Genomic DNA, 13,517 nt, shown 5'->3' with positions numbered 1-13,517 from the left:
GCATGACTAAAGAAACTTTCTCCATGAGATGTTTAAAAGCTGCTTCTGTTAAGACTAGACCAGGGATGGGAACTTCTAGCTGTTGGATCAAACTTGGCCCAGTTGGTCTCCACCTTTGGTGATGTCGTTTTTGTCAATTGTCTGGTGGGTAAGGGAGTTTAAGCAAGGCAGTTTAAGATGCCTGTGGAGTTTAAGCAAGGCAGGCTGTAATCTGCCAATCAGCTGATGGGTGATATCCTGTCCTACCTTCCTGAGTGGAGATTGTCCCTTCTAAGCAGGGAGCACAATCATAGCAGCATGGAGGCCTCCCTTCTTGAATCTTCCTGGCATTTCCTGGGTGACAGCTCTGTGTGCATCTTGCACGAGGCATGGTCTAGATATGAAGAGAAAGTGTTAGGAGCATTTGTACCTTTGGAAACAGATCAAAGTATTTTGGAAGGATCCTGTAAAAAGGCATCTTTGCTTCCAATGGCCCCAACTGACCTCAGGCCCTATTTTGGAGAGATTACTTTCTTTTCTTCAAAGCAACATGGCAGACAAACTTTTTGGTTTATCTGATTCTTTCCCTCGGCACTGCTCTGTCACTTTTCTATGCATACACGCAATCAAGGTAAACAAGATTAATTTCATTTCACTTTTAATTTGTATACCGCCTTTCTATATGCCAGCTGAAAACAACAACAAAATAGAAAGCAAAGATCACACACATAATAACAGTGTGATCCAATGCACAAAGGTCACAATAACTTTAAAATAAACAACTTGCATCTAATAAACTTTAGGGAAATTTAGGGGAATCTGGCCTCCTGCAAACTCATAACTGTATGTTTGCCAGCCTCTGAATTTTTAAATCCCTTTGTGCCTAGAGGCTTGGCATTCAGGCTACTGGTAGTTTAGGAATGGAGTTGAAAGTGACCGGCATGCTCTTCTGAGGTCTGGGAGATACTCAGAGAGAGTGTGGGCTTCTTTGACAGTAAACCACAAAGGTATAGGTTGAACTCAGTAAGCCTTGCATCACATTATGGTTGGGCTGTTATGTATCTTTATATTAAAGACAACATAATTTACATATTTATTATAACAATATCAGACCTGAAAATACTTAGAAACCTGTTCAGCCTTATATTCTTGAACACGGTAGTGGCATTGGTCATGCCAAAAACTAAACTCTCACATAAGGTTGTTTACAACATTTGATTAGAGTGTTTCCATAAGATACTTGTCATGCAGGTTGAGTGCTGGGGGCACTGGCTTGGAACCTTTTAAAAAAAATAACTGCTATGGTGCATCCCAGGTTCCCTTGCATCTACGGCTGCAAGAGTAAGAAAAAAGGTTGTAGCAGTAACTACCGGAGGGTAAGACCCACTGGCCTCACTGCAGGGCTGTTGTGTTGCTGTTGGGCAATGAAGCGAGTGTGAGAGGCGCTCTTAAACACTCCCTTCCCCACTTCATTTGAGAGAGCACCAAGTTCGGGCAAGCTCTTCTACTCTGCTTTGGAAAGTCTCCTGTTCCCTGTGACATTGTATACAGTCTTACTCAAGATTGGACTCCATTAAGCTCAGTGGTACTTAGTTCCAGGGAAGTGTTCATAAGCATACACTCAAAGCCTCATACTGTATGTATTATGCATTATTGTTACAGTGGTGCCCCGCAAGACGAATGGCTCGCAAGACGGAAAACTCGCTAGACGAAAGAGTTTTCCGTTTTGGAGGTGTTTCGCAAAACGAATTTCCTATGGGCTTGCTTCACAAGACGACAATGTCTTGCGAGTTCCTGCTGGTTTCCCCCCCCCTTTCCCCCCCTTTTTCTAAGCCGCTAAGCCTCTTATCAGCTGATCCGATCAGCAGATAAGCCGCTAAAAGTCGCTAAAAGCGCTAATCCGCTAATCCGTCAATGGGCTTGCTTCGCAAGACAAAAAAACCGCTAGACGAAGAGAATCACAGAACGGATTCTTTTCGTCTTGCGAGGCACCACTGTATTATGATTTATTGAATTTGTATACCGCCTTATACCTGCAGGTCTCAGGGCAGTGCACAGGATAAAATAACAGTATAAAAACACAAAAATACATAAGCATAATCAAAATTAAAACAACCCAATAACCTCCCCCCCCCTGCCGCCAATTGAACATGCTATTAGTGTCAGGAGCTCGTCCTACACTTGAGTAGGACCCTGGCAGAGACACATGCCTGACTGGCAAGTTCTCTCCCTCCTGGTCGATCGTTCGAGAGCTTCAAAAGCTTTCTTCAGCCCGAACATCACAGCGATCTGCAGAGTCTTCACAGCTTGCGTAACAGACCCCGGCAACTCAGCATTTTTGCTAATCTACTTTATTTATATATAAACACACACAGAGCACTGCAACATGGCTCCCTCTCTCTCTAGCATCAGACAGCAAAGAGGAAAAGAGCAAAGGACAATAGTCCCAATTCACGGAACACAATAACACAAACATCCTGTCTCTGTCACTTCCCACTCTGTGGAGTCAAAACATACACCGTAATGTGATAGACAAAAATCCCATGACGGCAATCATGGAGCAGGAATTCTAACAATTAGCGCATAGTAAAATGACAAATATAATTTATGCCACCTTCTCAAACAGCCTGGGCCATACAATTGCTTCCTTGTTAATGATGATCTTTTGATCTGAAGCTGTCTGTCTCTCTATTTTCCCAATTTTCACTTTACCACGAGAGTTGTTAGGAAAGAGCACCCAATTCACAATATCGAAGTCAACGGCCAGTGCCCCATTTTCATCCAAGTACTGTCCATCAGGTGAAGTATTAGAATAGAGATGCACTTCTTTCAAGAATGGCTGAAGCTACGACGACAGAGGAAACTGTGATCTGGACTCATAGAGACTGTGATTTATTTTTAGGTCCCCTCATTCTGCTTCAACATTTAGGGGAGACCAAAATCATCATTATTACATATATCAGGAAATGTTAAGTAAGAGTTTTGGAATAAATGTAAAGATTAATCAAGATGGATTTATTAAAGGAATCTGTATAAAGAGGCCTATCCGGTGGCGCTGGTCACCCTGCAAGTCAGAGATTATAAGGCAGGTTAGAGGGGGAAAGCACTGATTGGAGATTTCTTCCATTTGTCTTAGTTTTGGAGTTGTGCAGTTCAAACTGCAAGCTTGCAAGGGGATAGATACAGATACAGATATATAGAGATAGAGATAGAGATAGAGATAGAGATAGAGATAGAGATAGAGATAGAGATAGAGATAGAGATAGATAGAGATAGAGATAGAGATAGAGATGATAGAGACAGAGATAGAGATAGAGATAGAGATAGAGATAGAGATAGAGATAGAGATAGAGATAGAGATAGAGATGATAGAGACAGAGATAGAGATAGAGATAGAGATAGAGATAGAGATAGAGATAGAGATAGAGATAGAGATAGAGATAGAGACAGAGATGATAGAGACAGAGATAGAGATAGAGATAGAGAGAGAGAGAGAGAGAGAGAGAGAGAGAGAGAGAGAGAGAGAGAGAGAGATACTAGAATAGTAGTGTTTGCATCCATAAAGTAATTCATTCATGTTTTTTGGAGTCAGGTCTATTGCTGGTCTTCTAATTAAAGCCTGAAAAAAAATAATCTGCCCCTATATTCTTACTATATATGCAGATTCGACACGTTTTGCCCTTTCAAAGCTGCACTGATTTGGGGACCGTTTCTGTTGTGCTGCTCCTGTGACTCTGGTATTCCTTTGCCCTAGATGGCAGAAACTCTGATGGATTTCTGCCAGTACTTGAAAACAATGCTATTGGATTATTTTAACACTCATTCATATTTTCTGCTCCTATCAGGGGTACCAGTGGTACCTTGGTTCTCAAACTTAATCCGTTCTGGAAGTCCGTTCAACTCCTGAAACAGTTCAGAAACCAAGGCGCGGCTACTGATTGGCTGCAGGAGCTTCCTGCATTCAAGTGGAAGCTGTGTCAGACATTTAGCTTCCGAAAAACGTTCACAAACCGGAACACACACTTCTGGGTTTGCAGCGTTCCCGAGCCAATTTGTTCGGCAACTAAGCCGTTCGGGAGCCAAGGTACCACTGTATTCCTCAAAATCTCTCTCAGATCCTGCTGATGTGATGAAGAGTGGATTATACATCTCTGAATACATGATACTGGGGAAAGGGGCATAGCTCAGTTGCTAGAGAATCTGCCTTATATGTCAAAGGTCCCAGGTTCAACCCCCAATTTCATTTCCAGGTACCGCTGGGAAAGATAACCATCCAGAAAAAGTGGAGGACCACTGCCCATCAATCAACAAGATACAATACTAAGCAAGAGAGAGAGCCACTTAGAGTAAGAGTAGAGTAGAGTTCTGACTTAGAGTAAGGCAGCTTCCTATGTTTCTGCAGCTAGTCATTGTAGACAGGACTGAACTAGATGGATCATGACTTGGTATAATGCAACTTCTTAGACTCATATCATGGTGATTCTAGGGCTGGGTTTGCAAAAGGGAATGGACATACCTGCCATGGTTGTAGCCTTAGAAGTTCCAACCTGTCTCCTCCACCCACCACTGGAATCCCCTTTGATGTGGACAAATACGCTTTGTTTAAGGCCTGAGCCACGACTTGGACACTATAGTAATTGATGTAGCTGTCTTGGGACTGGATTCTTTCAATCTCCTCCTGGGGCAACACCCCTAGATTCTCGTTCTCCCTGCATCTTTTCCAATCCCTCACAGACAACACATGCTTTGAATATGAACAATCGAATCCTTTCCCCCAAGCAGTAGAATACACTGGCTCATAGTAGTCATATTTTGTCCTTTTTTTGGTCTTCATTACAAAGGACAAAGAACCATGGGCATACCGGAAGGCTTCAGTCTCATATAAGAATATTGTGTTTGGAATAGCTGTGGTTATCCAGACTTTCCCCCCAGTTTGTATCCTTTCAAGGAAGGATTCTACCTCTATGATTATATAAAGTCCATCTTGAAAGTCTGCATAGTAAACAAAGACATTGACTTGTCTCCACATGGCAGGTGCTTCATGGGGCATCCACAGCCAAGTTTGGAGTTGTACTTTTTTTGAGAAGGCAATACAAATCTCGTTGCTGGTCATCAGAGGTGCCAAGGTGCTCAGGAACATTTCTCCATTATCATTGTCTGGAGCAAAGAGTCCAATCCATGTCCACCTGAAAAGCAGGAGGAGTTGGACTATCCCCACGTACTGAGTTTCTTCATTTGGGGCCATTTGGTAAACAAAAGGAAATTTGGCTTTGTCGGGAAGAACAAAGCCATAACTGAGCTGTTAAGGAAAGGAAAAGAGACTGAGCTTTTGTCCTTCAGGAGAACCTTTGGGTACTCCTATGTGAAAGATGATGATCAATTTAATTAGCAGTAACTTCAAGGATTTTAGAAATAATAGAATAATATAACTTTTTTATTTAAACATTTTCTATACTGCTTAACTGCAATAGCCTCTGAACATTTTACAAAGATGCAATACAAAAATTAATACTAACACTACTAATAATAGTCTGTCCCCATCAATGGTGTAGCCACAATGGAGCTTCTAGACTAGGTCCAAATAAATTGCATTGCAATAATCAAGACTTGAGGATTCCAATGCAATGATCACCATGTTCATACTATACATTAGTGTCACAATGAACGGTAGATTCTTATCTGCTGCAGCCTTCATCCACCTTCACAGCCGTTGTAACATACCACTTGTTATCTTGAAATTGAAATACTTTATTGTCACGTACAACTTATATACAGTGAGATTACACGAGCATCCCCCAGTCAGCTCTCTTAGTCTTAATAGTCCTCGTTTGCTGATGCACACCTACCAAACCCGAAAGTCAGTTGCCCTGTTGTTATCTTTTCATTCAGCAGCCTAACAACCCACGGATAGAAGCTGTTCTTTACCCTGTTGGTGCGACTAATCATGCTTCTATATCTTCTGCCTGAGGGCAGGAGATCAAGAAATGCCGGCCAGGGTGTGAATCATCCCTGAGAATTTTCCTCACTCTCCTGAGGCAATGTTCTTCCGCTATTTCATCCACCTGCTCTGCCATTAAGGACTTCTTGGATCATTCTTTGTCTAGCTCCTCCCCACGGTCCTTACCACCTTAGGTGACCCTAGTGGGAGTATGAAACTCTTGATGGCTTCGCTCACAAGGGTCATGGGAATGTGCAAGCCCACTCACCACGACAAGGTGATGATCCAGCAAGTGAGCCAACTCTTCACACACGTGATCCATCAGGGTGACCAGGGCTGATTCAATCCTAGCACTGCACCTGAACTCAGACTGAAATGGATCCTTGAAAGTAATATCCTCCAAAAAACCCACAAGCATGATTTGAGCACAAAAGCATTCTCTCCTCATGTGGTTTCCAGAAACTGGTATTAAGAAGAATCCCTGCCTCTAAGTGTAGAGGCAGAGCACAGCCATCAGGGCTTTTCCTCCATGAATTTCTTTGATCCTTTTTTTAAAGCGATCCAAGTTGGTGGCCACCACTGCTTCCTGTGGGAGCGAGGTCCATCATTTAACTACGCTTTCACTTCATGAAAAGCAGTGTTTGTACAATGATGTGATGTACAAAGCAACGTGAGCAGTAAAATCAGTTACATTATCCTAAGCATAACATGTTGTTGGGTGTGTTTGACTTGAACCTACTTCTTACCTGTGGGATTTTGTAGATGCCCAGCATGTTTGCAATGTGCATGGAGATGTCGGATTTCCCCCCTTCAAGTATAGCCAGCAGATTTTTCCATCTTCCACAGCTATAGTTTGGAATGTTGATTTCCCCACCCGCAAGGAGATTGGTCAAGCCATCAGAAGTTGTTCTTCCGTCAAAAAAGGTATCATAGATGCTGTAGCCAAGGGTGATGTTGGTTAAGAGCTGGGGGTTATGATTTATCTCCTGAACGGCAAGTGGGAAGGAAAGAATGTACCAATCTCTCCCAGTCACCCAACTGCAAAAAAGTGTGTCACATTGTCACCCTCAATTCAGTGAAAATGAAAGTCACATTGCTCTGGGACTGCTCATATGGCACAGCATGAGACTCCTAATCTCAAGGTTTCCAGAACCTTAATCAGCCCTTTTCCATAGACCTCCTTGGCTGCTCCACCAGAACCAGTGGTTGATAGCTGTCAGTTTATCAAAGGACCACTCCAGGCATTATTTATCTCACAAAAACTGGTCACCAAATAATGTTTTACATGTCTGTAGTGGGGCTCTGGGAAGAGCATAGCCTCACAATATCCAGGGAGTTTTAGGGATGCTGTGCTATGCTGAGCACCTGAGAAAAAGTCCATGAAGTCAAATTGAACCCACAGGCTGCTTTGCACCTGCCTAAGCATAGTAGACTATACAGTTGGGTAGATTACATTGTGCCTGGGGGGAAAGGAGTCATGCAATTCTCTCCAACTGCCGTTGCACCCAGTTGTAAAGGAGGAGCCTGCCTTTCATTGTGGAAGGAGAGTTGCCTTATCATTTGCTTTTTTCCATGAAAGAAGCAGCCTCTCCTCTATCTCCCAACAAGGGCAGTGAATCAATCCTGGGACTCTAATTCTGTGAATAAACTTCCAGGAGATTGTTTTAGATTGAAAGTGGGGAAACTCTCCATTTTTCATGCCAAGGAACATGGACCGAGCATGCAACCTTCCCCAAGGGTCCATGATGCACACTGAGAAAATTAATTTCACTTTACTCACTATGGAAAAACCACAATTCAAACATGCCCCACAGTATTTGCTACATTATCATCATCATCATCATTTGAAAAAGTTACGTTTTGGGTACTGTCAATGAATTTATTACTTAAATAACATTGTAAAACACGCTGAAACACTGCTTTTCACCAAATGAAAAGACTTATAGAAATCTAAGAAGCAACGTTCCATTGATGTTTAGAACCCAAGAAAGTCCCACCCTAGCTTCCAAAAATTTCATATCAGAGGTCAGAAAGCAAGGAGGGCACTTGTTGCTTTTGTTTAAAATTATACTCCTACCCAGATTTTCCAAATATTTGAACTGCTCAGTGGTCATGGTGCTCAGAATTAAAGGGAAACAAGCCAACAAAAATGGGATAGTGATCTGTCAGGGGGGTACCAGAAATGACCCTGGTATAACAGGAGAATTGGAGAGTAGGTAGGAAGCAGAAATAAATCAGTACATCATTACTTACGACTCAAGCCTGCTTAAGGGGGTGCTGGAAAAGGAGAAGGGATATTGACCTCCAATTAATCCTGAAGATACGACTCCGGCAATGAGGTGGTCTCCTGGCCGGTAATAAGTCACAGCAAGATTTTTATCCCGGATGAGATTCAGCGGGCATTTTGCCTTCTGCTGCATCCCAGAGGTTGCAAGAGGCAGCAGCAGGAGCAGCATTATCATTCTTGGTCTCTCTGCTACACTTCCCTCCTGACTGGTCCTCCCAAATCCATAGCCAGTTGATCAGAAGAAACCCCAAACACTTGAACGACAGAGGTTGCAGTGACGTGACAAATGCAGCTCTGGCTTCAGGGCCAAAGGGAACGGACCATAGCTCAGAGGTAGAGCATCTATTTTGCACTCAGAATGTGTCAGTTTCAATCCCTGCTAACTTCTCTAGGTAGGGTAGGAACAGAACCATAGAACTGTAGAGTCATCTAGTCCAACCCCCTGCAATGCAGGAATCTCAACTAAAGCATCCATGACGGATGGCCATCCAAACGCTGCTTAAAAACCTCCAGGAAAGGAGACTCCACAACTTAGAAGAAGAGTTTGAAGAAGAGTTTGGATTTGATATCCCGCCTTTCACTCCCTTTAAGGAGTCTCAAAGCGGCTAACATTCTCCTTTCCCTTCCTCCCCCACAACAAACCCTCTGTGAGGTGAGTGGGGCTGAGAGACTTCAAAGAAGTGTGACTGGCCCAAGGTCACCCAGCAGCTGCATGTGGAGGAGCGGAGACTCGAACCCGGTTCACCAGATTACGAGACTGCCGCTCTTAACCACTACACCACACTGGCTCTCAGATCTTAGAACACAGATTCCTATTTTCCGATTAAGCTTCACAGAGACCCATCTTTCTCCTTCACCTGCTCCATATCTTGGCCCCGAGGACTCTGTAGCACACGAGATATTTTATGCATGAAACTTTTCAGGCACAGTGGAGTAAATTACCTCCTGCTGCCCTTGATTGTGATGTGTACGTAATTGTTACCAAAGGCAATATTTGAAGGGTGGACTCTGGGGACGGTGGTTCTGATAACTGTAAAAAGAAGAAAAATCTCATCCAGAACTTTATGGGAGCAGAAGAAAAATATGTTTACTCAAAATTCTGTATTTACTCAAATATAATGCACACATTTTTGGGGGAAATTACGTCGTGAAATTAGGGTGCACATTAGATTTGATGGCACATCTACATTTGCCAACAATACTTTTTTTGTTTCAGGGTTTTGAAAATTGAGGTGCATATTAAGGTAAAGGGACCCCTGACCATTAGGTCCAGTTGTGGCCGACTCTGGGGTTGCGGCGCTCATCTCGCTTTATTGGCCGAGGGAGCCAGCGTACAGCTTCCGGGTCATGTGGCCAGCATGACTAAGCCGCTTCTGGCAAACCAGAGCAGCACACGGAAACGCCATTTACCTTCCTGCCGGAGAGGTACCTATTTATCTACTTGCACTTTGACGTGCTTTCGAACTGCTAGATTGGCAGGAGCAGGGGCAGAGCAACGGGCGCTCACCCTGTTGCGGGGATTTGAACCGCCGACCTTCTGATCAGCAAGTCTTAGGCTCTGTGGTTTAAATAATAATAAATAATAATAAATTTTATTTATATCCCGCCCTCCCCAGCCGAAGCCGGGCTCAGGGCGGCCAACAACAATAAAACAGTACAAAAGTACAACATAAACAACATTCTAAAATCATTCATTATAAAAATTAATTAATTCAAGCCACTGGCAACCATTGGGCCAGAGCTCTGCGAAGATTGCCGAGGGAGGGAGTCAGGCTGTGCCCTAGCCAAAGGCCTGGTGGAACAGCTCTGTCTTGCAGGCCCTGCGGAAAGATGTCAAGTCCCGCAAGGCCCTGGTCTCTTGTGACAGAGCGTTCCACCAGATCGGAGCCACAGCCGAAAAAGCCCTGGCTCTAGTTGAGGCCAGCCTAACCTCTCTGAGGCCTGGGACCTTCAGGATGTTTTTATTTGAAGACCGTAGGTTTCTCTGTGGGGCATACCAGGAGAGGCGGTCCCGTAGGTACGAGGGTCCTAGGCCGTATAGGGCTTTAAAGGTTAAAACCAGCACCTTAAACCTGATCCTGTACTCCACCGGGAGCCAGTGCAGCTGGTATAGCACCGGGTGAATGTGATCTCGCAGCGAGGACCCTGTAAGGAGTCTCGCTGCAGCATTCTGCACCCGCTGGAGTTTCTGGGTCAGTCTCAAGGGCAGCCCCACGTAGAGCGAGTTACAATAATCCAGTCTGGAGGTGACCGTCGCGTGGATCACAGTGGCTAGGTCAGGGCGAGAGAGGTAAGGAGCCAACTGCTTAGCTTGGCGGAGATGGAAAAATGCCGCCTTTGTTATAGCTGCAATCTGCGCCTCCATGGAAAGGGAGGTGTCGAAGATTACACCCAAACTCTTAACGGACGGTGCTGGCACTAATTGCACCCCCGCAAGAGATGGGAGTTGCCCCCCCAATCCCATATCGCCCCGTCCCAGCCACAGGACCTCTGTCTTCGAAGGATTTAGCTTCAACCGGCTCCCACGTAACCATCCAGCCACAGCTTCCAAACATCTGGTCAGTGTGTCTGGGGCCGAGTCAGGATGGCCATCCATCAACAGATAGTCAGGATGGCCATCCATCAACATATGCCTGATGGCATATTAGATTCGCGTACATATGGTACTGACATGGTTCATGGAGGGAGAAAGGTTTTTTTAAAAAAAAACAACTTTATTAATTTACACATAAACAAATATACATGAATTACATAACATACATAACAAAAAACACTACAAATGAATAAAAACAATAAAGTAAGAAAGGATAAAGAAACAGACATAAACAAATACAATATATATTACACTTACATGACAGATTAAAATATATAACTTCCAATAATTCTCATTATACTACTTATATTATCTGTATTCTTTGCACAGATTCATATTATTTTGTTTTGTGTATATACATATATATATATATAATCCAATATAATATTTTATGTATTTCTTTCTTACCAGTATCACTCTACTTCTGCAAGTATCTTATTGTTCGTACAGTACGATTTTAGATGTTCTTTTAATGTTTTCCATTCCCTATATACCTTCTGGTTTGACACTCCTCTAATTTTTCCAGCCAGTTTTGCTAGTTGCAGGTATTCTATCATAAGAGTTCAGCATTCTGTTTCCATAATGGGCAGCCAGCTGCCTCAATGGGAAGCTCGCAAGAAGGAGGTGAGGGCAGTGGCCCTTTCTATACTTGTGATTTCTCCAGAAGCAACCTACCTCCAACAGTGGAGGGATAACATATCCATAAGGACTAGTAGCTGACGACAGTCATACCCGCTTCCATGAATTTGTCTAAATCTTTGCTTTAATTTTAAACAAAATTAATACAGCACTTCATTATAGATAGACCCTCTGAGTTGCTTACAAAAACCAACTAAAAAATTAAAACTCAATAAAAGACAAAGCTGCTAACATATATTTTGAAGATTCGAAGCATAGTTCAAATAAGCAGTTATGCTTGATGTAGATTAAAGAACATGCAAATTTCTAAAAATCCCTTCATTAAACCAAAATGGTTTTGTCAGGTGCTGAAAAGAATTCAGCTAAAGAGTCAAATGGCAAGGAGTTCCAAAGTGAATGTGTTGCCACACTTAAGGATCAACAACTTACAAGGGCAGAATGAGTATGATTTAGCCCTTGTGACAATGCCAGTTGCGCAGTTTGAAGCAGATGAGAGACTAAAGATTGGGTAAGGCAATACCTCACATAAAACAGCCAAAAGCTCTTAAGGGCTTTGGTGACACATTGAATATCAGACCACTCACAAAAGAGCAAGCAGTGAAGTTCTCTCAGCAGAGCGGTTATATACTATAGAGTTGATAGACCACCAGCATTCCCTGTCTGTTCATCAACCATGAGGAACGGCTAAGGAAGCTGGGCATGTTTAGCCTGGAGAAGAGAAGGTTAAGGGGTGATATGATAGCCATGTTCAAATATATAAAAGGATGTCACATAGAGGAGGGAGAAAGGTTGTTTTCTGCTGCTCCAGAGAAGCGGACACGGAGCAATGGATCCAAACTACAAGAAAGAAGATTCCACCTAAACATTAGGAAGAACTTCCTGACAGTAAGAGCTGTTCGACGGTGGAATTTGCTGCCAAGGAGTGTGGTGGAGTCTCCTACTTTGGAGGTCTTTAAGCAGAGGCTTGACAACCATATGTCAGGAGTGCTCTGATGGTGTTTCCTGCTTGGCAGGGGGTTGGACTCGATGGCCCTTGTGGTCTCTTCCAACTCTATGATTCTATGATTCTATGATTCTAACCCCAACAAACGCTCTTAACCCACCCCAAGGTGTTTTTTTGTTAAAGCAGGTGATGCTTTTATGGACAATAGCAACAACACACAGCCCTTTGACCCCATTGGCAGGCCTGTGCTGACTATCCAGTTGATCTGAATATGGTCCTGTCCACCTAGCTAACACATCCAAGTTTCAGCGATACAGCCCAGGTCAGCCCCTGCACCTAGGATTACGGTGTGGATGTCTATGGTCTTACTTTGGACTGGACTGGCATTGAAGAACAGCATCACCAGATCAAATATATCTGAGGGGTCGCCTAACAACTTTCAGGATCTTTAAAAAACTATAGTTCTCATTATTATTATTTTGGGGGGGGAGCCAAAAGTGTTGGTATAAGAGTGTTTTCAGTGTATTATGTGGAAGTAACTCTGTCATTGGGACGCGGGTGGCGCTGTGGGTAAAACCTCAGCGCCTAGGGCTTGCCGATCGCATGGTCGGCGGTTCGAATCCCCGCGGCGGGGTGAGCTCCCGTCTTTCGGTCCCAGCTCCTGCCCACCTAGCAGTTCGAAAGCACCCCTAAGTGCAAGTAGATAAATAGGTACCGCTTTATAGCGGGAAGGTAAACCCCGTTTCCGTGTGCTGCACTGGTGCCGGCTCGCCAGAGCAGCTTCGTCACGCTGGCCATGTGACCCGGAAGTGTCTCCGGACAGCGCTGGCCCCCGGCCTCTTAAGTGAGATGGGCGCACAACCCTAGAGTCGGACACGACTGGCCCAAACGGGCAGGGGTACCTTTACCTTTACCTAACTCTGTCATGTGCCAAGGTGAAGCTTTGGGAAACACACAATGGTGAGCTCTCTAGTGGAAGAGGTTCACGTACATGATTTGGCACGGCCTGATTTTTAGTTTTGTTGTGGAAATCAATAATCACACTCAGATTCACCTCAAAAGCTCTTTTTATTCAAGCACATGGAGATTCTCCAAACATTATCGGCATCATGGAGACTCTGAGGACCCAGCAAATATT

The 13,517-nt window shown here is 43.8% G+C and overlaps 1 protein-coding gene across 1 annotated transcript in view; it reads left to right on the top strand.

Annotated features, from left to right (window-relative positions):
• LOC308580407 (vomeronasal type-2 receptor 26-like) overlaps window positions 1-13,517 on the top strand; it is a 70,126-nt gene that overhangs the window by 1,423 nt on the left and 55,186 nt on the right. The gene's annotated exons all lie outside the window — the stretch shown is intronic.

The sequence above is a fragment of the Podarcis bocagei genome (assembly GCF_964188305.1).
Source record: "Podarcis bocagei genome assembly, chromosome: 2".
NCBI lineage: Eukaryota > Metazoa > Chordata > Lepidosauria > Squamata > Lacertidae > Podarcis > Podarcis bocagei.
Note: the sequence above shows the minus strand (reverse complement) of the source record. Positions and strands in the feature narration are given on the sequence as shown.